The sequence below is a fragment of the Stegostoma tigrinum genome, chromosome 39 (genome assembly GCF_030684315.1).
Source record: "Stegostoma tigrinum isolate sSteTig4 chromosome 39, sSteTig4.hap1, whole genome shotgun sequence".
Classification (NCBI taxonomy): domain Eukaryota; kingdom Metazoa; phylum Chordata; class Chondrichthyes; order Orectolobiformes; family Stegostomatidae; genus Stegostoma; species Stegostoma tigrinum.
In genome coordinates, this window is record NC_081392.1 from 97825 (window position 1) to 125574 (window position 27750).

The 27750-nt window shown below is 42.8% G+C and overlaps 1 protein-coding gene across 2 annotated transcripts in view; it reads right to left on the reverse strand.

Moving 5' to 3' along the window:
* The window catches only part of LOC125447662 (tyrosine-protein kinase receptor UFO), a 223054-nt gene that overhangs the window by 73042 nt on the left and 122262 nt on the right, over positions 1-27750 (reverse strand). The window lies entirely within an intron of this gene.

Sequence of the window (27750 nt, forward strand, 5' to 3'; positions counted from 1 at the left end):
GACATGATGGGTCAAATGGCATTCTTCTGTGCTGTAAATGTCTTCAAAAGTATGTAAAGGGCATTTGAGTGTTTGAGTACTGTACAGTGATGGTATTGGGATAGATGGGATTGTGTGTTTGAGAATTTTCCAAATTTGTGAAATATGGAAATAGTTTGGTTTATACTATTTTATCTTGACATTTTTGCATGACAAATTTGTTCATTTAAAAATCTAATTTTCAGAATTGAGTGCTTGTGTTTCAGTGAAAAAAACACCCTTTCAAAAATTTTAACGTAACAAAATATGATCAAATCAAGCCAGATTTTTGTCTGCGATGTGACTTGTTGAGTAGATCAGCTGGAATCCTAACAATGTAAAAAGTAAACATTCAGCAAAGACAAATGTGAGTCTATTAAAGATTGTAGCAAAACAATTCATGGATGTGGGAAATGGCAGAGAAGCTAAGGAATTACTTTGCATCTTCTTCTGTAACACAGACACGAGGAAAAATGAGAAAAGTGACAGAGCGGATCTGAAAGAAATTAATGTCTTAAAAATGTAATACTGGTCAAATTAGGTTTCGGGTTAAGGCTAGGAACTGGAAGTTACCAAATACCCATGACCCAATGATATCAGCACCATGGCTCAATGATTAACACTGCTGCCTCACAGCGCCAGGGACCCAGGTTTGATTCCATCCTCAGTCGACTATCTGTGTGGAGCTTCCACGTTCTCCCCGCATCTATGTGGGTTTCCTCCAGGTGCTTCAGTTTCCTCCCACAGTCAAGGATGTACAAGTTAGATGGATTGGCCATGCTACATTGCCCATAGTGTCCAGGGTGGGTTGGCTATGGCGGTTACAGTGATAGTGGGAATGGCTGGGTGGGATGATCTTCGGAGGGTTGGTACACATATGATGGACCAAATGGCCTGCTTCCACACTGTAGAGATTCTAAATTCTAAGTTCAAAATGTTGAAAGAAATGGCTATAGAGATTGTGGATGCAGTCTGTAGATTGTGGAATGGTGACTGCAGGCTGGAAGGTTGTAAATGTAGCCTCATTATTTAAGAAAATATGAAACTGCAGACCTTCTGGACTGACGGCAGTAACAAGGAAATTACTACAATCTATTATAAAGGGTGAGATTATTGGACACTGATAACATGATTAGTTAGAATAAACCTGGATTTATGAAAGGGACATAATGTTTGATACACCTGTTGCAATTTTTTTAAAGGTAGTCTCACAAGGTAGATAATGGGAGACAGAGGATGTGGTGTATTTGGATTCTCAGGCAGTCCTCACGATGGTACCTATATGGGTGACAAAACAAAACTAGAACATATGGGATGGGGGTAATATATTGCCATGGATTGAGGACTGGTTAACAAGAAGAATTCAGAGGACAGAAATGATAAGGTTGGGTGGTTGATTACTGGGCTACTGCTAGGAGTAGTGGTTGTACACCAGCTAGGGATGCGATGGCCTAGAGGTTTTATTGCTGGACTGTTAATGCAGAGACCCAGATAATGTTTCGGGGAAATGGGTTCAAATCCCACCACAGCAGCTGATGGAAGTTGAATTCATTAAAAGTATCTGGAATTAAAAATCTAATGATGACTGTGAATCCATTGTCAATTATCAGAAAAAGCCATTTGGTTCACTAATGTCTTTTTGGGAAGGAAACTGCCGTCCTTACCTGGTCTAGCCTATATGTGACTCCAGACCCATAGTAAGGTGGTTGATTCTGAACTGCCCTCTGGGCAATAAGGGACAGGCAATAAATGCTGCCTCGCTAGCGATGCCCTAATCCCATTAATGAATAAAAAAAGCTGTTCACAATCTATAGAATTGATTTGTATGAAGCGACCAAGATGACAGAAATAAGTGAAAATGTGAGTTGTGAAGAGGGTCAAAGGGATTTAGGCAGGCTGGGAGAGCAGGAAAGAACACGGCAGGTGAAGCATAATATTGATATGTGTGAGGTCATTCACTTTGGTGGGAGGAACTGAGGGGCAGAGTATTTCTGAAATGTTGTATGATTGAGAAGTGTTGATATCTAAAGACACCTTTCTCGTAATATGCAAGTGCAGCAAGCAGTTAATAAGGTAAATAGCATTCGGTCATCTTCACAAGGGGCTTTGAGTACAGGTGCAAAGGTATCTTGCTACAATTGTACTGAACACTGGTGAGGTCACACTTGGAGCACTCTGTGCTGTCTTGTTCTGTAACTTAGAAAGAATATACTTGCCAAAGGGGAGATAGAACCGGCTCATTAGATTAATCCTTGGGATAGTGGAACTGATTGATGAGGAGAATAGTCCTGTGTTCTCTAGGATTTAGAAAAATGAAAGATGACATCATTGGAACTCAAAGGATTCTTAAAGTGCTTTCTACAGGGAGGCTTCAGAAAGAGTATCTCCACTGGCTGTAAGATCTAGAACATGGGGTTGCTGTCTCAGAATGTGGGGCAAGCCATTTATGACAGAAATGAAGAGGAATTTCTTTAGAATCCCTACAGTGTGGGAACAGGCCCTTTGGCCCAATAAGTCCACACTGCCCCTTAGAGCATCCCACACACCTCTGAACACTATGGGCAATTTAGCATGGCCAATCCACCTAGCCTGCACATCTTTGGACTGTGGGCGGAAACCAGAGCACCCAGAGAAAACCCACGCAGACATGGGCAGAATGTGCAAACTCCACACAGACAGTTGCCCAAGGCTGGAATGAACCTAGATTCCTGGTGCTGTGAGGCTGCAGTGCTAGCCACTGAGCCACCGTGCTGCCATGGCATTTTGTAGGCTTGTATTCATTGCACAGACCTTTGAGCGTAGGAATTGGGACAGTATGTTGAGGTTGCATGGGGCATTGGAGAGTCCTCTTCAAAGATACTGCATCAAGTTGTGTTGTCCTGTTACAGGAAGAGTTTTGTTAAGGTGGAAAGGGTTCCGAAGAGGGTGTTGCTGGGAATGGAGGATTTCAGTTATAAGGAGAGGGTGGATGGACTAAGACTTCTTTCACTGGAACTTAGGAAGTTGAGGAGTGACCTTACAGAGGTTTTTAGGCCTTGAGGTGTATTGATAAGGTGAATGATAGGCTTCTGTTCCCTACAGTTGGGGATTTCAAGACTAAGGGAGGCATAGTTTTAAGGTGAGAAGAGAAGGATTTAAACAAGACATGAGAGGCAATTTTTTTACATAGAGAGTGGTTCATTTGTGGAATTCCAGAAGAAGTGGTAGATGTGGGTATAGTTACAATGTTTGAAAGACATTTAGATAAGTACATGAATATGATATGTTTGGAGGGATATGGACCAAGCACAGGAGGTGGGACTAGTTTACTTTGAGATTATGGTCAGTATGGACTGGTTAGACTGAGGGTCTGTTACTGTGCTGTACGACTCTACGAGTTAAAGCACAGGAGGAGGTTATTTGGTACGTGACCAATTCCCTCTTGAATGCATTGATTGAACCTGCCTCCGTCACGTTCTCAGGAAGCGTATTCCAGACTCTAACCACTCACAAGGTGAAAAAGTTCTCATTTTGCCAACTGCATTAAATCTGTGCCTTTTTGTTAGAGTCATAGAGCTGTACAGCATGAAAACAGGCCCTTTGGTCCAACTATCCATAGCAACCAAATACCTTAAATTGATCTAGTCTCATTTGCCAACATTTGCCCATAACCCTCGAAACACTTCCTATTCATGTAGCCATCGAGATGCCTTTTAAATATTGTAACTGTACCATCCTCCACCACTTCTTCTTTCATATAAGCACCACTCTCTGAGTTAAAAAGTTGCCCTCTTGGTCCTTTTTAAATCTTTCCCCTCTCACCTTAAACCCATGCCCTCTAGTTTTGGACTCCCCCACCCCGGGGAATAGACCTTGGCTATTAACTGTATCAATGTCCCCACGATTTTATAAGCCCCTATGAAGGTCACCTCTCAGCATCTGACACTTCAGGGAAAATAGCCCCAGCCTATCCAGTCTATCCCTATAGCTCAAACCCTCCAAACCCGACAACATCATTGTAAATCTTTTCTGAACCCTTTCAAATAAGCCATTCAGACCATTGAATCTGCTCTGCTATTCATTAAGATATTGACTGATCTGATAATCCTCCACTCCACTTTTCTGCCTTTTTCCCAATAACCCTTGATTCCCTTACTGATTAAAAATCTTGATCTCTCAGCATTGGATATACTTAAGAGCTCAGCCTCGACAGCACTCTGTGGCAATGAATTCCACATCTTCATGACTCTCAGGAGAAGAAATGCCTCCTCAACTCAATGTTTGAGTTACCAAATGACAGACTGTTTTCTGGAGATTAAGTGTGGGAATTTTTGTTTAATTCTGGTGACCTGCATTCCATGATCCCGTCCTCTAACTGACCCAGGTCTCAGGGCTATAAAACCATGTTGGCACACTGGCATGGTACAGAGGTAGCAGACACAGTCGGAGGTGCCATCTTTCCAAATGGCTGAAACTGGGACCACGAAAGCAGCTTTATAAGATAATAATACTCACTGTATTTTCCAAACTTCCTTCTTTCTTCCAGTGAACTGCTTCACTCATCATATTGGCTATCCCCAAAGAAGAACCATGAGGTAAAACCCTTCAGGGTTTCTGTACTCTATGCCCACTTAGTGATTCAGTACCAATACTGCAGCTGCGTCAGGTATTCACAAGCCTACACAAACTTGGAAATCTGCTAAAAGTGAATGCTCCGGAGGAATATGTCAACCTCAAGTATGTATTCATTAAAAAGCAATATTTTTATTCAGCACTTCATCCCTTGTAAATTGAAACATGGTAAATATTTTCGTATTGATTGCTTTGCAAGAGATGTAACTACATCCAGTACACACACTAGCAAGAGGAAAGCAATTTACTCCTTGGGAAAGCATGATCGTACTTTGCTTTAATGCTGCTACCTCAAAGTTTCTGGGCCCTGTGTTATTGTAGCACCTACTAGAAGATTATGCAATCAGAGTGGAAACTGTGTTTCAAACTGTTTGCAAAAAATAACTAGTCTGAGCAGAGGCAGTAACATGAAATGTGGTCTTTATTTAGAAAGCCACCAATACTCCTCAACACACACATATAATTCCATTAGTCATCATAGCAGGGTCAGTCCTGGCACAGTGGGAGCACTGTGCTCAAGGTTTCTGTTTCACTGCAAAGACTTGACATCAGAGACCGATAGTCCATTGCAGAGGAAAAGCTGCACCGTCAGCAATGCCACCTTTCAGTCGAGGCATTAAACCAGATTTCATCTGCCCTCTCATAGCTGGATGCAACAGATTCCATGATATTATGTTAATGTCATTTCTCCCTAATGTACTGGCCAGTTTTTAATCCCTTAGGTGACAACACTAACAGTCATCATCAGATTATCATATTGCTGCTCATGAGAGCTTGCTGTGTACAGATTGGTGGCTGCACTTCTAACATAAACACACTGAATGCAATAAGTACATTAGCATGTCCCAACACCCTGTGAAATTTAGCTGAGAGAACTTCATTTATTCTGCTGAATTTGACATAATTACTTTGGACTAATTGCTTTATTGATCTTACTAGGGTAATAGGTCCTCACAACATCATGGGCCAAAGGGCCTGTACTGTTCTATGTTCGATGTTCTACAAATGAATCTCCCTGAAAATATCTTCATAATCCAATAATTTCTACTCCAGGAACAAAAACAAAGTTGCTGGAAAAGCTCAGCAGGTCTGGCAGCATCTGTGGAGGAGAAAACAGAGTGAATGTTTCGGGTCCGGTGACCCTTCCTCAGGACTCATAATTTCTGCTTCCTATTCCACTAGGAATTTGATCAGAAATGTTAAAAGACTATTGACAAAATGCAATTTTGCTTCCAGGTTGCATGAGCTTTCCCAGTTGTTGGAAGAAGATGAAAATAATATACACTGGCTGTGTCAGTGGGCTGTACTACAAACCGAGACAACAAGCCAGCCTGCAACGTACAGACAGCGGCACAATTTCTACTGATGCAGTACCACATCTTTCAACAGCTCCAGCTTAACCACTTTTTTAAAAAAACATGGACATCACTGAGTCACCCACAAGAGTTATATCATGGTAAATCCTGGCAATGGCAGTATTCTTGAGCCTTTCTCCATTGGGAACTCTCCATTATCCCTATCTCTACTGCCCACAACCTTCAGGAAGTTGAATATTTCGGTCAAATGTCCTCTCAACATTCTCTTCTTCAGTGGCAATGGTCCCAATTTCTCCACTTTACTGAATTTCTTCAATCCTGGAACCACTTTTGTGACTCAGGTCTACATCCTCTCTAATATTCCCTTTTACCTCATTGTTCGTCCATATATCCTTGAATTCATCACTGCCATTCAACTCATCTAATCCATTTGGTACCCTATTACACATTCTCTCCACTCTCTATGGGAAAAAAACATTTCTCTGGAATTTCTTATTATAATTTTATATGTGGGTTTTGTACTCTAAATATATGGAAACAGGATTTTATTTGTTAACTAAGGACTATGCACACCCAAGTTTCCGATCGATTGTCCACTATGTACAGGATGCCCCCAATACAGGATGGCAGAGCCTTTAACACACATGTCCAATGGCCTTGGATTATCCTGGAATCTTATATTGTTAAAGATCAATCTCCTGCACACCTCTGCCTGCAAACCACAGAAGAAAAATCACAGGTTTGTTTTAAAAAAGTTTCTTTTTTTGAATATTCTTTGAAATTTTGATGTCTTAGTTATATAAATGTCGAATATCAGAACATGGAAACAAATTTTGACAGGCAGGATAGTTCAGGCAAGTGAAAATGTCTCCAGGAATTAGTTTACATAGATTTAGCAAATTGGAGATTTAGCAAAAGTAAGATATGGGGGTGGTTAAGTGGTCAACTTGTGGACATTGTGGTGAGTTTGTACCCAGTTTCATTTAGTATGCAGGGGCAGAAGGTTGGCATGGTTAAAAACAATGCTTCACCTCATTTCTTTGTAAAACAGTACAGGCTTTATTTAACAATTGGCCTGTGCTCTGGTAGTATGGATGAGTTGGATTTTCCTGAACTTCAGCCAACTTCCTCTGCCAATGTGTGGGCTTGGCAGGGGACAACCTGCCTCAGTTTCCTGCACTGCTTTTATTCATTCCTGCTGCAAAGGACCAAACCGTGACTTCTCAATTGAAGGAGTACCGTGGTTTTAGATTGCTGGGCCATGGGAGCGCAAGCCAGGATGATGACGGGAAGGTAAGGATTTTTTTCCTTATAAAAACTTACCTCGTGCAGCAGTGGTCTTCTTGTTTGGAGCAGTGGGTATGTGGAGAGAATGCAAGCCAGGAAGGATCTAATATACTGGGGCATTGGCTAAACCCGAAACACACATGTGTGGTCAGAGATAATGGGAACTGCAGATGCTGGAGAATCCAAGATATCAAAGTGTGGAGCTGGATGAACACAGCAGGCCAAGCAGCATCTTAGGAGCACAAAAGCTGATGTTTCGGGCCTAGATACTGTTGGGGGGGATGACCTACCAGGGGAAGGCCATAGCAGACAGGTCTCTGGCACTGAGCCTGCCCCTGTGGTACAGAAGGGAAGGGGGGAGAATAGGAGAGCAAATGTATTGGGGGATTCAATAGTAAGAGGGACAGACAGGCGGTTCTGTGGACGCGAATGAGATGAACGGATGGTATGTTGCCTCCTGGCTGCCATGATCTGTGATGTCTCGGATCATGGCTTCAGAATTCTTAAGGGGGAGGGTGAGCAACCAACAGTTATGATACACATCAGTACCAATGACATAGGTAGAAAAAGGACAGAGAATGTGAAAAACAAGGACAGTGAATTAGGTTGGAAGCTGAAGTCCAGGGCAAACAGGGTAGTTATCCCTGGATTACTACCAGTGCCACATGATAACGAGGTAAGAAATAGGGAGAGAATGTAGCTAAACACATGGCCACAGGGCTGGTGTAGGAGGGACAGCTTCCATTATGTGGATAATTGGAGTACATTCTGGGAAAGTTAGGGCCTGTATAGTAAGGACGGGTTGCACCTGAACCGGAAGGGCACAAATATCCTCGGAGGGAGATTTGGTTGAACGATACAGGATGGCTTAAACTATATTTGCAGGGAGTGGGGAACCGGATTTGTAATTCAGAGGATGACAGAAGTATTTCAGCCTTCCAACAGATACAACAGGGAGTGAGATGCAGTCGATGGAGCATAAATGTGGACACAGGAATGGTTTGAGGTGTGTATACTTCAATGCTAGAAGTATCAGAAATAAGGTGGGTGAACTTAGAGCATGGGTCAGTACTTGGAAGTGCAATGTTGTGGCCATTACAGAAACTTGGGTATCTCAGTGAGAGGAATGATTTTTGGAAGTTCCGGGTTTGATGCTTTAAAAGAAATAGGGAGGGTGGAAAAAGAGCTGAGGCAGTGGCATTGCTAGTCAGGGGTAGTATAGCAGCTGCTGAATGGCAGTTCGAGAAAGATATGTCTACAGAATTAGTTTGGGTTGAGGTCAGGAACAAGAAAGGAGTAGTCACTTTGTTGGGGGTTTTATACTGACCCCCTAACAGTTGCAGAGACGTGGGTGAGTGGATTGGGAGGCAGATACTGGAAAAATGCAGAAGTCACAGGATTGTAGTCACGGGTGACTTCAACTTTCCAAATACTGATTGGAAACATTCTAGTTGTAATAGTTTAGATGTAGGGGATGTTGTCCAGTGTGTTCTGGAAGTATACAGATAGACCAACATGTGGAGAGGCCACTTTGGATTTGGTGCTTAGCAATGAACCGGGCCAAGTGTTAGATCTATTGGTAGGAGAGCATTTTGGCAGTAGCGATCATAACTCTGTTACTTTTACAATAATCATGGAAAAGGATAAGTACATACAGCAGGGTAAGGTTTATACTTGGGGGAAGGGTAACTACAAGTCTGTTAGACAAGAACTGGGTAACATACGCCTTACTTAAGTCCATGTGCACCACATCCACTGCTCTACCTTCATCCTCAAGGTAACATAAAATGGGATCAGGTGCTGCCACGGAAGAGCACTATTGAAATGTGGAGATTGTTTAAGGAATGCATACTGTGTGTGCTCGATATGTTTGTCCCTAGCCAGCAGGGAAGATGCGGTTGAGTGAGGGAGCCTTGGTTCTCAAGAGAGGTCGAACAACTGGTTAAGAGAAGAAGGATGCTTATATAGGGTTTAGGAAACAAGGAATGGAAAAGGGTCTTGAGGGATACAAGTTTTCCAGGAAGGAGCTGAAGAAAGGGCTTTGAAGAGCTATAAGGGGGCATGAGAAAGCCTTGTTATGATCAAGGAAAACTCCAAGGCTTTTTACAAGTATGTGAGGAATAAGAGAATGATCGGAGAAAGGGTAGGGCTGATCAAGGGTTGTAAAGGGAATTTGTGCACTGAGCCTAAAGAAATAGGAGAGGTCCTTAATGAATACTTTTCTTCAGTATTCACAGCGAAGAGGGACCTAGTTGTAGAGGAGGAAAGTGTGAAACAGGTTGGTAGGCTTGAGGAGGTGGATGCTAGTAAGGTAGATGTGTTAGGAATTTTGAGGATCTTGAAGACAGATGAGTCCCCTGGGCCTGATGGGATTTATCCAAAGATACTATGGGAAGCGGGGCAAGATATTGCAAGGCCCTTGGCAAAGATCTTTTCATCCTCACTGTCCCAGGTATAGTGCTGGAAGATTGGAGAGAGGCAAACGTCATTCCCTTGTTCAAAAAAGGGAACAGGGATAACCCCGGAAATTACAGGCCAGTTGGCCTTACGTCAGTGGTGGGCAAATTATTGGAGAGGGCTCTGAGAGATAAGATTTGTGATTACTTGGAAAGGCACTGCTTGATTCGTGATAGTCAGCATGGATTTGTGATGGGTAGATCACGCCTCACAAACCTTATTGAATTCTTTGAAGTGGTGACCAAGCATGAGGATGAAGGTAGATGTGGTGCACATGGACTTAAGTAAGGCGTTTGATAAGATGGCAGATTGGATTCAGAATTGGCTGGCCCTTAGAAGACAAAGGGTGGATTGAAAATATTCAACCTGGTGCTCAGTTACGAGTAGTGTACCACAAGGATATGTTCTGGGTCATCCTCTATCTGTGATTTTTGTCAATGATTTGGATGAAGAAGTGCAAGAGTGGATTAGCAAGTTAGCAGTCGATAAGAAGGTGGGTCGAGTCGTAGATAGTGTGGAGGGCTGTTCTAGGTTACAAAGGGACATTGATAGGATGCAGAATTGGGTTGAAAAGTGGCAGATGGAGTTTAACCCTGAAAAGTGTGAGGTGATTCATTTTGGAAGGACAAATTTGAAATCAGAATACAGAGTTAACTGAGAGATTCCTGGCATTGTGGAAGAGCAGAAGAATCTTGGGGTTCATGTCCACAGTTTCCTGAAAGTTTCCACCCAGGTGGATAGAGTTATTAAGAAGGCGTATGGTGTGTTAGCTTTCATTAATAGAGGGATTGAGTTCAAGAGTTGTGAATTTATGCTCCAGCTATACAAAACCCTGGTTTGGCCACATCTGGAGTATTGTGTCCAGTTCTGGTCACTTCATTACAAGAAAGATGTGGAAGCATTGGAAAAGGTGCAGCGGAGATTTACTGGGATGTTGCCTGGAATGGAGGGAAGGTCTTACAAGGAAAGGTTGAGAGAGCTAGGGCTTTTCACTTTTTCCTAGGGTGGAGGTTGCTATTACGAGGAAGCATAGTTTTAAAATGAATGGAGGTGGGTATAGGGGAGACGTCAGAGATAGGCTCTTTACTCAGAGAGAGGTTGGGGCGTGGAATGCTTTGCTGGAGAGGGTAGTGGAGTCGGCCTCATTAGGGGCATTTAACCGGCTATTAGATAGACATTTGGATGATAGGTTAGATAGACCTTAGTAGAACTGTAAACGTTCGGCACAATATTGTGGGCCGAAGGCCTGTACTGTGCTGTACTGTTCTATGTTCTAAAACAAAACATGAATGTGCTCCAGTCAGCCTCACTCACACAGTGATAGTAGGAACTGCAGATGCTGGAGAATCTTAGATAACAAGGTGTAGAGCTGGATGAACACAGCAAGCCAAGCAGCATCAGAGGAGCAGGAAAGCTGACACTTCGGGATTAGACCATTTTCTGAAGAAGGGTCTCGGCCCGAAGCGTCAGCCTTCCTGCTCCTCTGATGCTGTTTGGCCTGCTTCATCCAGCTCTACACATTGTTATGTCACTTACACAGCCCTTGCTTAGCTGCACTTTGTATGGATCTTTGAAATTTTCGTGTTCAAATACTTTTGTAGCCTCATTGTTATCTCGCTCTCTAACCTCTTCCAGTCCCTACCATCCAATTCATTTCTGTAAATTCCCCAACCCCTGAAACCCTTCCTTATCACAGTAACCTCTACCAGCTCCAGCACACACTTCTGTATCTATAACCTCCTCTAGTCCTGCACACTTCCCTTTTTCTGTATCTGCTAGCCTCTATGACTGTAACTACCTCCAGTCTAATAACCATCCTTTATTCCTGTAATCTATTCCTGCCTCTATAATTCTCTGCAGATAATTTTTAGACATCATTGATTTTTATGGAACTTTTAACTTTGAAAATGCTGTAATGTGCTTTCTGGCAGCAGTATCAGTTATTAGGATAGACGATCAAAACCCAAATCAAAAAGGTAGGTTTGACATAAGACAGAAGGAAAGAGATTGATGGCTCGAGGTGTTGGGAAGGCATCATTGACTTCACATGTTAACTTTGTTTCTCTTCCAAGATGTTGCCTGGCCTTTTGATTATTTGTTTTTATTCCAGCAGCATTTGCAGGATTTGATTTTCCAGCATCTACAGGATTTTGTTTTTTGTCTTGATTAATACAGCAGCCAATTATTTAATAGGAGACTGAGAAATGCCCTAAAATATTTGTCTTTCAATCTTTTTCTTTTATATTAATGTAACCATATTTACCAACCAACACCAGCAGCACAATATCTCTAGTCAAGTCATCACATTGGAATTTATTTTATATTTGATGGTGGGACAACATTCTTTGAACATTGCATATTTCAGGGGTACTATTTATTCATTCATTATAACTCTGAATAGTACTGTTAAGGTGGGCTTATTTCCCACCCTTGTTTATGCAAGGAGATGATGGTGAGCCTTCTCCCAGAAACATACGTTACAATTTGATCAAGTTGAGTGGTTTGCTCGTCTAGACAGCAATGCAGCATGAACCATATTTTTGAGGAGTTAGAATCACCCACAGGATAAACTGTGTCAGATAACAGGCTATCTTCCCAAAAGCACCTTTATGAGAAAGATAGGCTTTTATGCAGCCTTTGTAAAGGTGGAGTCAGCACCCCAGGTAGGGTTACAAGCTGAAATTTTGGAGCTGCAAGATCTGAGGCCATCATCGAACTTGAATCAACTTAAAACAACCTTGCTCCTGCTCTAACAGGCTCCCATTTCACAGCTGTGATGGTGGGGGAAATGTCACAACTGTCAAGCTCAAAATGGAGTCACAGTGGGAAAACATTTGGAAAGCACTTTGTAAACACTGTTATGAATTCCAATGGAGTTTTTTGTCCATGCCCATTTCTGGGCATCGATTCAGGAAAAATGTGAAGGCTTCAGGCAACACTCACTTAAGGGATGACGGCCTTCAGTTAGGTGGATGGACTGGAGGGGTTGTGGCTGATCTTATTAAAAAAGAGAAAGTTGAGCGGCCATCTCAACATCATGAGTGAGCTAGATTGAATTAAGAGTGAATTAGTGGAAGTTTCACAGAGTATATCAATTAAAGGAGGATGGTAAAAGATGGTAAGAAGATGGTAAAACACTAACAGAAGGAAAATTGACTTGAAACAACAAGTGGTTATGATCTGGAATATACTATCTGAGGGGCTGATTTGATTATGGTTATTAAAATTGGATAAGTAAAATGAAGGGAAGCAAAATTGCTACATTCAGAGAAAAAGTCCGTAAGACCATAAGACCGTAAGACATAGGAGTGGAAGTAAGGCCATTCGGCCCATCACGTCCACTCCGCCATTTAAATCATGGCTGATGGGCACTTCAACACCACTTCCCTGCACTCTCCCTGTAGCCCTTGATTCCTTGTGAGATCAAGAATTTGTCGATCTCTGCCTTGAAGGCATCCAACGTCCCGGCCTCCACTGCACTCCGTGGCAATGAATTCCACAAGCCCACCACTCTCTGGCTGAAGAAATGTCGTCTCATTTCAGTTTTAAATTTACCCCCTCTAATTTTAAGGCTGTGCCCACGGGTCCTAGTCTCCCCGCCTAACGGAAACAACTTCCTAGCGTCCACCCCTTCTAAACCATACATTATCTTGTAAGTTTCTATTAGATCTCCCCTCAACCTTCTAAACTCTAATGAGTACAATCCCAGGATCCTTAGCCATTCATCATACGTTAAACCTACCATTCCAGGAATCATCCGTGTGAATCTCCGATGGACATGCTCCAGGGCTAGAATGTCCTTCCTGAGGTGTGGGGCCCAAAATTGGACACAGTATTCTAAATGGGGCCTAACTAGAGCCTTATAAAGCCTCAGAAGCACATCGCTGCTTTTATATTCCAACCCTCTTGAGATAAACGACAAGTCAAGTGGTTGCTACAGAGATGCTGACACAGAAAGCCTGTTTCTGAGCTGTCAGCAAAGAATCTAAGAACTGTTTCATTGTCACTTATACCAGAATAGATTCCAATTGCTATGATGGAATTGAAATTCTTATTCAGTGGAGAATTAACACAGGCATGTGGTTACTTGTCAAGTAAGACAACCAATACTTTATAGTGTCTGTGCTGACCATGATGCCATTCTAACCTAATCCCATTTGCCTGAGCATGGCTCACATCCTCTATTCCCCACCTGTTCAGGTGTCTATCTAAATGCCTCTTAAACATGGCTATCGTTTCTGCTTCTATCTCCTCCTCTGGCTGTGCATTTCATGCACAACCCACTGTGTAAAAGATTTGTCATGCACATCTTCTTTAAACTTACCCCTCTCAGTTTAAACCTATGCCCTCCTAGTACTTGATATTTCCACCTTCCAACTATTCACCCTATTCATGCCTCTCATAATTTTGTATACTTCTTCAGGTCGCCCCTCAGCCTTTGATGCTTGTGAAAACAATCCAAGTTTGTTGCTTGGCCTGCTGTGTTCATCCAGCTCTACACCTTGTTATCTCAGATTCTCCAGCATCTGCAGTTCCCACTATCTCTGAAACAAGTTTGTTTCATCTCTCCTTACAGCTAACACACTAATCCAAGCTACATCCAGGTAAATGTCTTTTGCATCCTCTCCAAAATATCCACATCCTTCCTATAGAGTAGCGATCAGAACTATGCACAGTCCGCCAATTTATCCTCACCAAAGTCTTTTACAGAAATGTGACTTCCCAAATTTTATACTCAGTGCCCCAACTGATGAAGACAAGCATGCCATATACCTTCTTTATCACCTTATCCAGTTGTGTTGCTACTTTCAAGAAGCTATGAACTTGCATCCAAATTTCCCCTGTTTAATAAATCTGCAAAGAGTCCTGCCATTTATCGTATACAACCCTTGCATTCAACCTCTCAAAATGCATTAGTTCATACTTGTCCAGATTAAACTCCATCCACCATTTCTCCATCTAGCTTTCCAATTGATCTTTATCCTGTTGTATCCTTTGATAACCTTTGTCACTATCCACAACTGCACCAATTCTCATGTTGTCAGCAAACCTACTAATCAAACCAGCTACATTTTCATCCAAATAATTTCTATGTATTACATTTAGCAGAGGTCATGGCACTGATACTTGCAGAACACCACTGGTCACTGACCCTCCAGTCAGAAAAATATCCCTGTACAATTACCTTCTATTTTCAAACTAATTTTGTAACTAATTTACCATCTCAATATGCCTTACTGTAGACTGTAAACTTATTGTTCTGGGCCAGCTTATCACAACAGACACTGCACTTAACAAATCTGTCCCATCTTAACCTCTGACAGTAAGGGAGTCCCAGTCAATACTGGGGGGAGGTGTTAAAATTATCCAGAACAAAAAGCCTGTTATTTTTACTTCTTTCCATGATCTGCCTACGTATCTGTTCCTCTTTCTACCTTTGGCTATGGGAGGCCTATATAACCCCATCATAGCGATTGCATCTTTTTCCTTAGCTCTACTCATATTGTCTCATTGGATGAGCCTCCAAGATGTCAGCATAGCGGGGACATTCTCCTTCATCAGTAAAGCAACTCTGATCCCTTTTACATCCTTGGCCTAAAACACCTAAACCCTGGAAAGCTGAGCTGCCAGTCCTGGTCTACTCTCAATCAAGTTTCTGTAATGGCTACCACATTGTAATTCCATGCACTAATCCAGGCCCTAAAATCATCTGCCTGTCTGTTATACTCCTTGCATTAAAATAAATACACTTCAGAATGCTAGAACCGCTGTGTTCGTTAATTGTGGCCCTGCCTGTCCTTCCTATTAGATTTACTTGACTTAACTTGTACCTTCTCCTAAATCATTCCAAATGATGACATACTGCTCTGGTTCCTGCACTAGTTTAAACTCACCAGAGTGGCACTAGTAAAACTCCCTGCAAGGATATTGGTACCCCTCCAGTTTAGCTGCAACCCATCCTTTTTATACAACTCCTACCTGCCCTGGAAGAAATCCCAATGATCCAGATATCGGAAGCTTTCTTTCCGACACCAGCTCTTTAGCCATGCATTCACCTGTACTATCTTGCTATTTCTGGCCTCACTAGCACATGGCATGGGACACTACAGCAGTCCTCCTTTTCAACTTTCTACCTAGCTCCCTAAATTCCCTTTGCAAGGCCCCATCTCTCTTCGTGCATATGGCATTAGTACCAACATGTGATGTGACCTCTGGCTGCTCACCATCTCCTTCTTAAAATGTCCTGCGCCCACTCAGACACATCTTGATCCTAGGACCAGGGAGGCAACATACTGCCCTGGAGTCTCACTCACGGTCCCTGAGATGCCTATCTGTATGATAGAGTCCACTATCAGTACTACTTTCCTAGACATCGGCTGCCTCCCGCCACTTTACAACTGAGACAGTCATGGTGCCACTGCTCTGGTATCTGCTGTTGCTTTCCCAAAAGGTCATTTCCCCACAAACCTTTGACCACATCCCTGAAACTCCTACCTACAATACTTGCTGCCTCCCGTATGCTCCTCAGTGAGTCCAACCAATACATGCGGTTTGAGAGGAGCTGCAGGGGGATGCACTTCATACAAACAAATTGTCATAGACTTCTTCCTGATCTCACTGGAGGGGCATATCACTCCACTAACTGCCATTACTACCCTTCTAGTAACTACTGGATTAAAGAAAAGGAAAGACCTCACACTCAATGCTGCTTGCCAATCCCCTTCCCTCTGTGAAACCTAATGCTCAAAGCCCCCACTCTGAAAATGGTTGCTCCCAATGGAGCTTTCCTTTCTTTTTATGTGCAGCCAGTAGGAAGGAAAGACTGTTCCAGAATGTTCCTCAATCACTTCTCACTACTGCCTTCTGCTGGATAATCTTTCTGTTGTTGGGCACAAGGTCGTTTTGTGGTTCCCTTCTCAGCTGTGGTGACTGAGCTGGCTTTTCTTAGAATCCTCCTCAGTCATTTCTCATTACCGCTCTCTATTCTATTCTGCTCAACCTAACTACTCATACATCTTTTTGTATGTTTATTCTCCAAACAGGGCATTCAGAGAACAGTTAATAGTCTACCACATTCCTGGAATCAGGATCATGTTTCCAATGAAAGAACAAGAATCCCAAGAAGTGGGAGTTGTTAGTAATGTTTTGTGGTTTTGTCCAAGTCAGAGCAGATAAGGGTGCCAGTTTCCTGAAAGGCAATTGAAGATAATTTCCATGGTCATTGTTGCCAAGGCTAGCTTCATATTCCAGATTTATGATTTGAATTTAAATTCCACTTACTGCCTTGCTTGACTTTTAACCAAGTCCCCACAGTACTAGCCTGGGCATCTGGATCGTTAGTCCAGTGAGATTAGTGCTCTGAATTAGCACTCCCACGACAAAGAATAGGAACTAATTTCTTCTGGCATATACTTGCACTCTTTCTCTTCTTCATGTATGAATTTTGTGTCAAATGCAACAGTCTAAAAATGAAACAATTCAATCAGTTTTTGATCAGATTTATGCTTCTGAAAGTAACCTAGAAAAATAAGAATGTTCCAGACTAATACGGATTTAACAAAATATTTGACTTTTTAAAATACCTTTTATATTCGGAGTAATTAATACTGCATTGTGTTTAAACCACCTACCATAAACATGTCGTAGCAGTTGTACTGCTAACTGCCTAGTGGATGCCTGTCAAGTGAGCAGTTAACATCGCCCCAGTGACAAATCTGGCAAAAAGCCTGGAAGAACTGACCATAAGGATTCTAAACGGCATAGAAAGCCCACTCAATGTCAACGGGTGCTTCGATACACATGCAGGTTGAACTTACATGAAAATCTACTGGGAAGACCTTTGTCAATTCTGGGTAAGGTGAACACAACTGGACGAGGAGCCAAGAGTTTTCATTGAAAACTTTTCAATGAGATCAGGAAGGAAAATAGGAATGTTCCTATGATCTCTACAAGACTCAATAAGGAAAGCTAATGCCTAGTTTGCTTCCTGCTCCAACTTTCCAAACATGATCCCAGGTGATATCTGGTGTCATGAACTAATGCTGTGCTGCGCACCTTATCTATTCCTTGACAGATGTCAATCAACTAGGGCTTGAATGAAGTTCAGAAATTTGCAATTCTTCTTGCTAACCAAAAGAGGCCAAAATTAAAATCAGGACATTTTGAGGGCATGGCCTAGGGGCATTATTGCTAGACTCTTAATCCAGAGATCCAGATAATGTTCTGAGGACCCAAGTTTGAATCCTGAAATGGCAGATGGTGGAATGTGAATTCAATAAGTATCTGGAATTAACAGTCTAATGAAGACCATGAATCCATGTCAAATGTCAGAAAAACCCATCTGGTTCACTAGTGTTCTTAGGAAAGGAAACTGCTATCCTGACCTGGTCTGGCCTACATGTGATTCCAGACTCACAGCAACATGGTTGGCTCTTACCTGCCCTCTGGGCAATTAGGGATAGGTGATAAATGCTGCCTGGCCAGCGACATCCTCATTCTATCAATTAATTTAAAAAAAATGTCAGGTGAGAGGTTTAGAGTCCCAATATGTGGGAGTTAAAAGGAATGCATAATGGATTTGTCAAAATTTCAACATATATCATCGCATACACACAGATATAGGGTCTTCACTGTGGTAAAAAATCCCAAGGCTCCTCAAGATAGCAGAATAAAACAAACTATGAATGCTGGAAATTAGAAACAGAAAATGAAATTGCTGGAGAAACTCAGCAAGTTTGACAGCATTTGTGGAGAGAATGCAAAGGTAATGTTTCAGGTCCAGCGACCCTTTTTCGGACCTGATGGTAGCTGGGAAATTGAGGTATATATACTAAAGTTAGGGGGTGGGAGATGGGGGAGGTAGGTGTAAAGCAGTACACGATTGGTGGAGACAGAGTCCCCAGAGGGAGAGAATGACAGTTAGACAGGTGAAGAGAAGGATAATAGTGAGCCAGAGAAGAGGAAAGTTACGAATGAAGTCCACAAGAATGTGAAGCTAGGTTGGCCACGCCCAAAGAGCCAGAAAGTAAGTTAGACATACAAAGGGATGGTTGATAATCTGTCAGAGAAGAAGAAAACTAATAATGGGGACAATGTGGAGATGAAAATGGATTGGCTCCCCTGAAAGCAGGCCATGTGATGACACAGCCAGGGGTGTGGGGTTGGGTAAAGGACATGGAAGGAGGTGTTCAGGCTCTAAAATTATTTAACTCAATATGGAGTCCAGAAGGCTGACGGGTTCCCATGTGAGAAATGAGATGCTGTTCTTGTTTCCTGCAAGCCTTCCTGGAGCACTGCAGCAGGTCCGAGTCAAGGAACACAGTGGTGTGTTGAAGTGGCAGGCAACTGGAAGCTCAGGATCGTTGCATTCTGTGACCCATACCCCATGTTCAGCAAATAAACCTCAATTTTCTAGCTATCATCAATTCTGAAGAAAGATTCTGAAACATTAACTCTACTTTTTCTTCATAGATTCTGCCAGACCTGCTGAGATACTCCAGCAATTCTGTTTTCCTTAAGGTAGTAACAGCCACAGAAAGTTCCAGAGGCTGCTGGGGCTTACAAATGAGAACAGAAGAGTGATTTATTTTCTGAAATCTCACAGATATCTCAGGAGTCTTGGGTGTTGTACAAACACCTGGTATCCACTCTTACTCAAGGATATTTATGGAGTCTTTTCTTCTTCCAATAGTTATAGTGATGTCCACCATAACTCTCAAATGATATGGCAGGACTGCATATTTTATATCAGATTGGTTGGTTGTAGAGTGGCTGAGCTGTATCACTTGCTGCTTCTCATATTTGGTAAGCTGTAGTTCTGCATTGTAGCAGGTGAGCACCCAATTTTTAGCGATACCCAGTGTCATTCTGTGCATGTCCTCCTCCCCTCTTCACTGAACCACAATGGATTCCCTGGCTTGCTGCTTATGGCAGAATAGATGATATGTTGGGCTATGAGGTTGCAAATTGTGTTGAAGTATATTTCTGCTGCTACTGATGGCCTACAGTGCCTCAATAGATGCGTAGACTTGAGTTGCTAAATCTGTTTGAAATTTGTCCCACTTGGTACGGTGATAGCACCACAAAACACAATGAAGGATATTCTGAATGATATGATGGGACTTTGTCCATATAAGGACTGTACAGTGGTCATACACTGATTCTACTGTGGACAGATGCATTTTTGACAGGGAGACGAGAGTAGGTTTATCCTTCACTATCTGCCGCAGACCCAGTCAATCCTACAGCTATATGCTTTAAGATTTGGGTGAATGGTGGTACTACAAAGCCACAATTGCTGACCAATATTGTGGTCTCCCAGAGTACATTCTGTCAACCTGTTTGATGTACTATTTTAACTTCAAATAATTTTCTCCAGTTGCAATTAGGACCAGTTCTGATGTCAGCTAACACTCCTAAAACTACTTTTCCTTAGACCAGAAGAACTGCAGATGCTGTAAATCAGGAACAAAAACAAAGTTGCTGGAAGAGCTCAGCAGGTCTGTGGAGGAGTAAACAGAGTTTGCGTTTCGGGTCCGGTGACCATTCCTCAGAACTTCTCCTTAAACTTATAGCTGTTCCAGAGCAGACAGCAAATCCTGAAATCAAACACAACTCCACATTCTCAACCAATGGGATATTCAGGTTACAAGGATTAAATACGCAATCAGTGATCTTTCTCAGGTCCTCAGTGATAATTAGATAACTGGCCATGTAGCACGTGCGATGTCCTGAGTCTGCAAAAAGCTTTCAAAAATTAAGTAATTTCTCTCTTTATTCTAACTAAGCTCGATTGAACTTTCTGAAACAAATGCAAACTCACAGAAATAAAGATAAAACCCGCATGGGATTGCCCAATGCCACAGGCCAGGCCAGGGCCTATGTTTCCAGCGTATGTTTTGCTGCTCTCCACCTCAACAACATTGGGTTCAATTAGGACGGCAGATTGTGGAAATGTGCCTCATTTTCCCTCCAATTCAAAAGGTTGAAGAGATACAAAATGAAGGGATTTGAAATATTGAAGGAAGTCCAATCAACTGTTCAGAGGAGCTGGAAATCTGGCATTGGCAGTTCTTATTATCTCTGTTGAATTTTTGAAATGTTTTATAATAGTACCATAAAAATGTTCAAAGAAGCACATTTCTGTGAATATAAATATTTGAAAAGAAAACCCTTAAAATATTACAAAAAATCACCAGTGGAACACATCTGAAAATCAGTAGTCACAACTTCCTCCAGCTGTGGGTTGACCCACAATGCTATTAGGGAGGGAATTCAAGGATTTTGACCCAGTAACAGTGAAGGAACAGTGGTATATTTCCAAGTCAGGACAGTGAATGACTTGGAGGGGGTGGTGTTCCCATTTGTCTAATGCCCTTGTTGTTCTAGATGGATGTGGTTGTGGGTTTATAAGGTGCTGTCTGAGAATCTTTGAGAACATCTGCAGTGCATCTTGTAGATAGTACACACTGCTGCTACTGAGCAAGGGTATTGGTGGGAGTGGATACTTGTAGATGTAGTGCAAATCAAGCGGGTTGCTTTGTCCTGGATGGTGTCAAGCTTCTTGAGTGTTGCAGGAGGACTGCAGCGGCTCAAGAAGGCAGTGCACCACCACTTTCTCAATGGCAACGAGGGATGGGCAAGAAATGCTGGCCAGCCAGCGACACCCACATCCCACAAATGAATAGAAAAAAAATTGAATTACTTTTTGGAAAGTGACCTTGAGTTTCTTCAGTAATTGTGCCCAATGATGCTCCCTATCTGACATCAAATGCCTTCAATCAGATAGTGTAAGTGATGATGGCACTTGTGGGCAGAAGGAAGTTGTGACTACTGATTTTCAGATGTGTTCCACTGGTGATTTATTGTAATATTTTAGGGTTTTCTTTTCAAATATTTATATTCACAGAAATGTGCTTCTTTGAACATTTTTATGGTACTATTATAAAACATTTCAAAAATTCAACAGAGATAGTAAGAACTGCCAATGCCAGATTTCCTGCTCCTCTGAACAGTTGATTGGACTTCCTTCAATATTTCAAATCCCTTCATTTTGTATCTGCACCCATTCAGAGCAAGTGGGGAGAATTCCATCACACTCCTGACTTGTGTCTTGTAGATGGTGGACAGGGTCTTGAGATTCGAGAGGTGAGTTACTCGCTGCAGTATTCCTCGTTTCTGGCCTGCTCTTGTAACCACTGTGTTTATGTGGTGATTCCAGTTGAGTTTCTGGTCAATGGTAACCCCCAGGATGTTGATAGTGGAGGTTTCATTGATGGTAGCACCATTGAATGTCAAGGGACAGTGGTTAGATTGTCTCTAATTGGTGATGATCATGGACTGGCACTTGTGTGGCACAAATGCCATTTGCTTCGATTGTAAGGAGAGTAGCGAAGCAGTTCTGTGGTCGAAAACAAGACTCCCGAATGGTATATGGCCTCCCAGGTGCACGGGTCAGGGATGTCTCAGATCAACTGCAGGACATTCTGAAGGGGGAGGGTGAACAGCCAGCTGTCATGGTGCATATAGGCACCAATGATATAGGTAATAAACTGCATGAGGTCCTACAAGCAGAATTTAGGGAGTTTGGAGACAAGTTAAAAAGTAGGAACTCCAAAGTAGTAATCTCAGGATTGCTACCAGTGCCACGTGCTAGTCAGAGTAGAAATGAAAGAATAGACAGGATAAATGAGTGCAGGGGGAGGGGTTCAGATTTTTGGGACAATGGGACTGGTTCTAGGGGAGGTGGGGCAATTACAAATCAGACAGTCTACACCTGGCATGACTGTAATAAATGCCTAGGGGGTGCTTTTGCTAATGCTGTTGGGGAGGGTTTAAACTAATGTGGCGGGGGATGGGAACCAAACATTGGACAGGTTATTGGACAGAAAGGAGGTAGTAACTAAAGCCTGTAGGGAACTAGATAATTAAGTCAGCGTGACGAAAGGGAAGAGTAGGCAGAGAGCAGATGATGAATGCAAAAGGACAGGTAGTCTGAAGTGCATTTGTTTTAAAGCGAGAAGTGTCGTAGATAAGGCAGATGAATTTAGGGCTTGGATTAGTATCTGGGAGTATGCTGTTATTGAGACTTGTTTGAGGGAAGGGCAAGATTGGCAACTAAATATCCCAGGATATAGATGCTTCAGGTGGGATAGAGAGGGAGGTAAAAGGGTGGAGGAGTTGCATTACTGGTCAAAGAGGATATCACAGCTGTACTGAAGGAAGGCACTATGGAGGACTCGAGCAGTGAGGCAATATGGGCAAAGCTCAGAAATAGGAATGGTGCAGTAACAATGTTGGGGCTGTACTACAGGCCTCCCAACAGCAAGCATGAGATAGAGCTACAAATATGTAAACATATTATGGAAAGATGTAGGAACAACAGGGTGGTGGTGATGGGAGATTTTAATTTTCCCAACATTGACTGCGATTCACTTAGTGTTTGGGGTTTAGATGGAGCAGAATTTGTAAGGAGCATCCAGGAAGGTTTTCTAGAGCAGTATGTAAATAGTCCAACTCAGGAAGGAGCCGTAATGGACCTGGTGTTGGTGAATGAGCCTGGCTAGGCGGTTGAAGTTTCAATAGGGGATTATTTTGGGAATAGTGATCATAATCCCATAGGTTTTACAATAGTGCTGTTAAAAAGGCTTACAGTGTGTTAGGTTTTATTGGGAGAGGGATTGCGTTCCGGAGCTGTGATGTCATGCTGCAACTGTACAAAACGCTAGTGCGGCCTCACCTGGAATGTTGCGTGCAGTTCTGGATGTCCCATTACTGGAAGGATGTGGAAGCATCGGAAAAGGTGCTGAGGAGATTTACCAGGATGTTGCCCGGTCTGGAGCAAAGGCCTCATGAAGAAAGACTGAGGGACTTGGGTCTTTTCTCATTGGAGAGAAGAAGGTTAAGAGGAGATGTAATAGAAACATTCAAGATGATCAGAGGATTAGGTAGGGTGAACAGTGAGAGTCTTTTTCCGAGGATGATGATGTCAGCTTGTACAAGAGGGCATAGCTACAAATTGAGGGGTGATAGATTTAAGACAGATGTCAGAGGCAGGTTCTTTACTCAGACAGTGGTAAGGGCATGGAACGCCCTGCCTGCTAACGTAGTGAACTCAGCCACATCAGGGGTATTTAAAGAGTCCTTGGATAAGCCTATGTATGATGATGGGATAGTGTAGGGAGATGGGCTTAGATTAGTTCACTGGCCGGTGCAACGAGGGCCGAAGGGCCTGTTCTGCTGTATTGTTCTATCTTCTATACTGATGGATAAAGACGAGAGTGGTCTGAAAGGAACAGTGGTAAATTGGGGGAGGCCAACTACAGCAAAATTCTTCAGGAGCTGGGAAATGTGGATTGCTAGCAGCTGTTTGAGGGTAAATCCACATTTGATATTTGGGAGGCTTTTAAAGAGAGGTTGATTAGAGTGCAGGACAGACATGTCCCTTTGAAAAGGAGGGATAGAAAGGGAAAGACTGTCCCCTCATTTTTTAGAAGGGTAGCAAGGATAATCCAGATAATTATAGAACGGTGAGCCTGACGTCAGTGGTCGGGAAGATAGTGGAGAAGATAATAGATTGAGGGATAGGATTTATTTACATTTGGAAGAAAATGGGCTTATCAGTGATAGGTAGCATGGTTTTGTGCATGGAAGGTCATGTCTTACCAACGTAATAGAATTCTTTGAGGAAGTGACAAAGTTGATAAATGAGGGAACGGCTGTAGATGTCATACACATGGACTTCAGTGAGGCGTTTGATAAGGTTCCCCATGGTAGGCTAATGGAGAAAGTGAAGTCGCCTGGGGTCCAGGGTGTACTAGCTAGTTGGATAGAGAACTGGCTGGGCAACAGGAGACAGAGAGTAGTAATAGAAGGGAGTTTCTCAAAATGGAGAACTGTGATCAGTGGTGTTCCACAGGGATCCATGTCGGGACCACTATTGTTTGTGATATACATAAGTGATCTGTAGGAAGGTGTAGACGGTCTGATTAGCAGGTTTGTTGCAGATGACACTAAGATTGGTGGAGTAGCAGATAGTGAAGGGGACTGTCGGAGAATGCAGCAGAATATAGCTAGCTTAGAGAGATGGGTGGAGAAATGGCAGATGGAGTGTAATCCAGGCAAATAGAAGATGATGCATTTTGGAAGATCCAATTCAACAGCAAACTATACAATAAATGGAAATGCCCGGGGGAAAATTGATGCACAGAGAGATCTGGGTGTTCAGGTCCATTGTTCGCTGAAGGTGGCAACGCAGGTTGATAGAGTGGCCAAGGCAGCATACGGCATGCTTTCATTCATCGGACAGGGTATTGAGTACAAGATTTGACAGGTCATGTTGCAGTTGAATAGGACTTTGGTTCGACCACATTTGGAATACTATAAACAGTTCTGGTCGCCACATTACCAAAAGGATGTGGATGCTTTGGAGAGGGTGCAGAGGAGGTTCACCAGGATAAAGTGTGGGGCTGAATGAACACAGCAGGCCAAGCAGCATCTTAGGAGCACAAAAGCTGACGTTTCTGGCCTGGACCCTTCATCAGAAAAGCTTTTGTGCTCCTAAGATGCTGCTTGGCCTGCTGTGTTCATCTAGCCCCACACTTTGTTAACTCGGACTCTCGAGCATCTGCAGTTCGCATTATCTCTAGGTTCACCAGGATGTTGCCTGGTATGGAGGGTGCTAGCTATGAAGAGAGGTTGAGTAGATTAGGATTTTTTTTTAGAAGGATGGAGGTTGAGGGGGGACTTGATTGAGATCTACAAAATCATGAGAGGTATAGACAGGGTGGATAGCAAGAAGGTTTTGTTACCCCAGAATGGGGCTTTAATTACTTGGGGTCACAATTTCAAGGTGAGAGGGGAAAAGTTTAAGGGAGATATGCGTGGAAAGTTCTTTATGCTGAGGGTGGTGAGTGCCTGGGACACGTTGCCAGTGGAGGTGGTAGAGTTGGGCACAATAGCGTCATTTAAAATGTATCCAGACAGATGCATGAATGTGCAGGGAGCAGAGGGATACAGATCCTTGGAAAATAGGTGACAGGTTTAAATAAAGGATCTGGATTGGCACAGGCTTGGAGGGCCGAAGGGCCTGTTCCCGTGCTGTAATTTTCTTTGTTCTTGTTCTTTGCCACTTGTCAGCCCAAACCTAGATATTGTCCAGATCTTGTTGCATGTGAACATGGACTGCTTCAGTATCTGAGTCGTCGCAAATGGTGCTGAACAAATTGCGCAATCATCAGCGAATATCCCTACTTCTGACCTTATGATGGAGGGAAGGTCATAGATACAACAGCTGAAGGTGGTTGAGGAACTCCTGCAGAGATGTCCTGGAGTTGAGAAGATTGACCTCCAACAACCATAATCATCTTCCTATGTGTCAGGTACGATTCCAACCGCCAAAGAGTTTGCCCCGATGCCCACTGATTCCAGTTTTGCCAGGGCTCCTTGATGGCTTACTTAGTCGAATGCAGCCTTGATATCAAGGGCTATCACTTTCACCTCACCTCTGGAATTCAGCTCTTTTTGTCCATGTTTGAACCAAGGCTGTAATGAGATCAGGAGCTGTGTGGCCCTGGCAGAACTTAAACTGGGCATCACTGAGCAAGTCCTTTCTGAGCAGGTGCTGCTTGATAGCACTGTTGCTGACACCTTCCATCACTTTATTGATGCTCAAATGTAGACTGATGAGGCGGTAATTGGCCGGGTTGGATTTGTCCTGTCTTTTGTGTACAGGACATACTTGGGCAATTTTCCACATTGTCAGGTAGATACCAGAGTTGTAATTGTACTGGAACAGTTCAATTAGGGGAGTGGCAAGTTCTGGAGCACAAGTCTTCAGTACTATTGCCAGAATGTTGTCAGGGCCTATAGTCTTTGCAGTATCCAGTGTCTCCAACCGTATCTTGATATCACTGTGGAGTAAATTGAATTGGCTGAAGACTGGTATCTGTAATGCTGGAGACCACTGGAGGAGTCCAAGATGGATCATCCACCCAGCCCTTCTGGCTGAAGATTGCTGCAGATGCTTCAGCCTTATCTTTTGCTTCAGTGTGCTGGGCTCTTCCATCATTGAGGATGGGGATGTTTGTGGAGCCTCCTCCTCTAGTGAATTGTTTATTTGTCCACCACCATTCACAACTGGATGTGCCTGGACTGCTGAGCTTAGATCTGATCCATTGATCATGGGATTGCTTAGCTCTGTCTATCACTTGCTACTTTCGATGTTTGGCTTGCAAATACTCCTGTTTGGTGGCTTCACCAGGTTGATTTTTGGATCGAATCAAATAAAATCACCTCTAATATAATGTCAGAAACACCGTAACATATGCTCGTTTGGTATGAAAAACAAAAAGAACTGTGAATGCTGTAAATCAGGAACAAAAACAAAATCCCTGGAGAGGCTCAGCAGGTCTGCAAGATCTGCTGAGCCTCTCCAGCAATTTTGTTAGGGGTTTGAAGGGATTACCAGTATATTCGGCATATCCTTGACCAGCAAGAATCTGGGTCTCTTACCAAGATCAGTTGTACCTGGAGGAGACCTATAACTCCCTCCCTATGACTCTCACCTGCTGCCTTTCTCCTCAGATTCCTAGATCATGGGTTTAAGTCTCACCCCAGAAACATGATCAGTATGTCTCAACTGACCCTCACTCTAGTAACATTCTGATGGAATATTGCACTGAAACAGAAAATGTTTTGAACAAAATGCTAAACCCAAACAAATGAATTTAAAAAGATCTTTGATTCTAGTTCAAAGACAAATAGGAAATCTCCAACCAAAATTAATCCTTCCAGAAAGATCATGAAAGTGGATTATCCATTCATTATGATAGTCTTGCCACAAATTGTCAGCTACATTCAAACAATTGTCAGAATTTTGAAAAGATTTTTGTGCTGCCTTGGGCTTCTACTTGGTATAGAAATGCAAGTGCCTTTTCCTTTTTAGCATAAACTTCCTTAAATGATTGGTGCCAAAAATTAGAACTGATGTTTGAAGGCTGACCATACATTTCAGACTTGACTGTTCATTTGCAGGAGAGAAGATATGGGAGTGGAACAATTG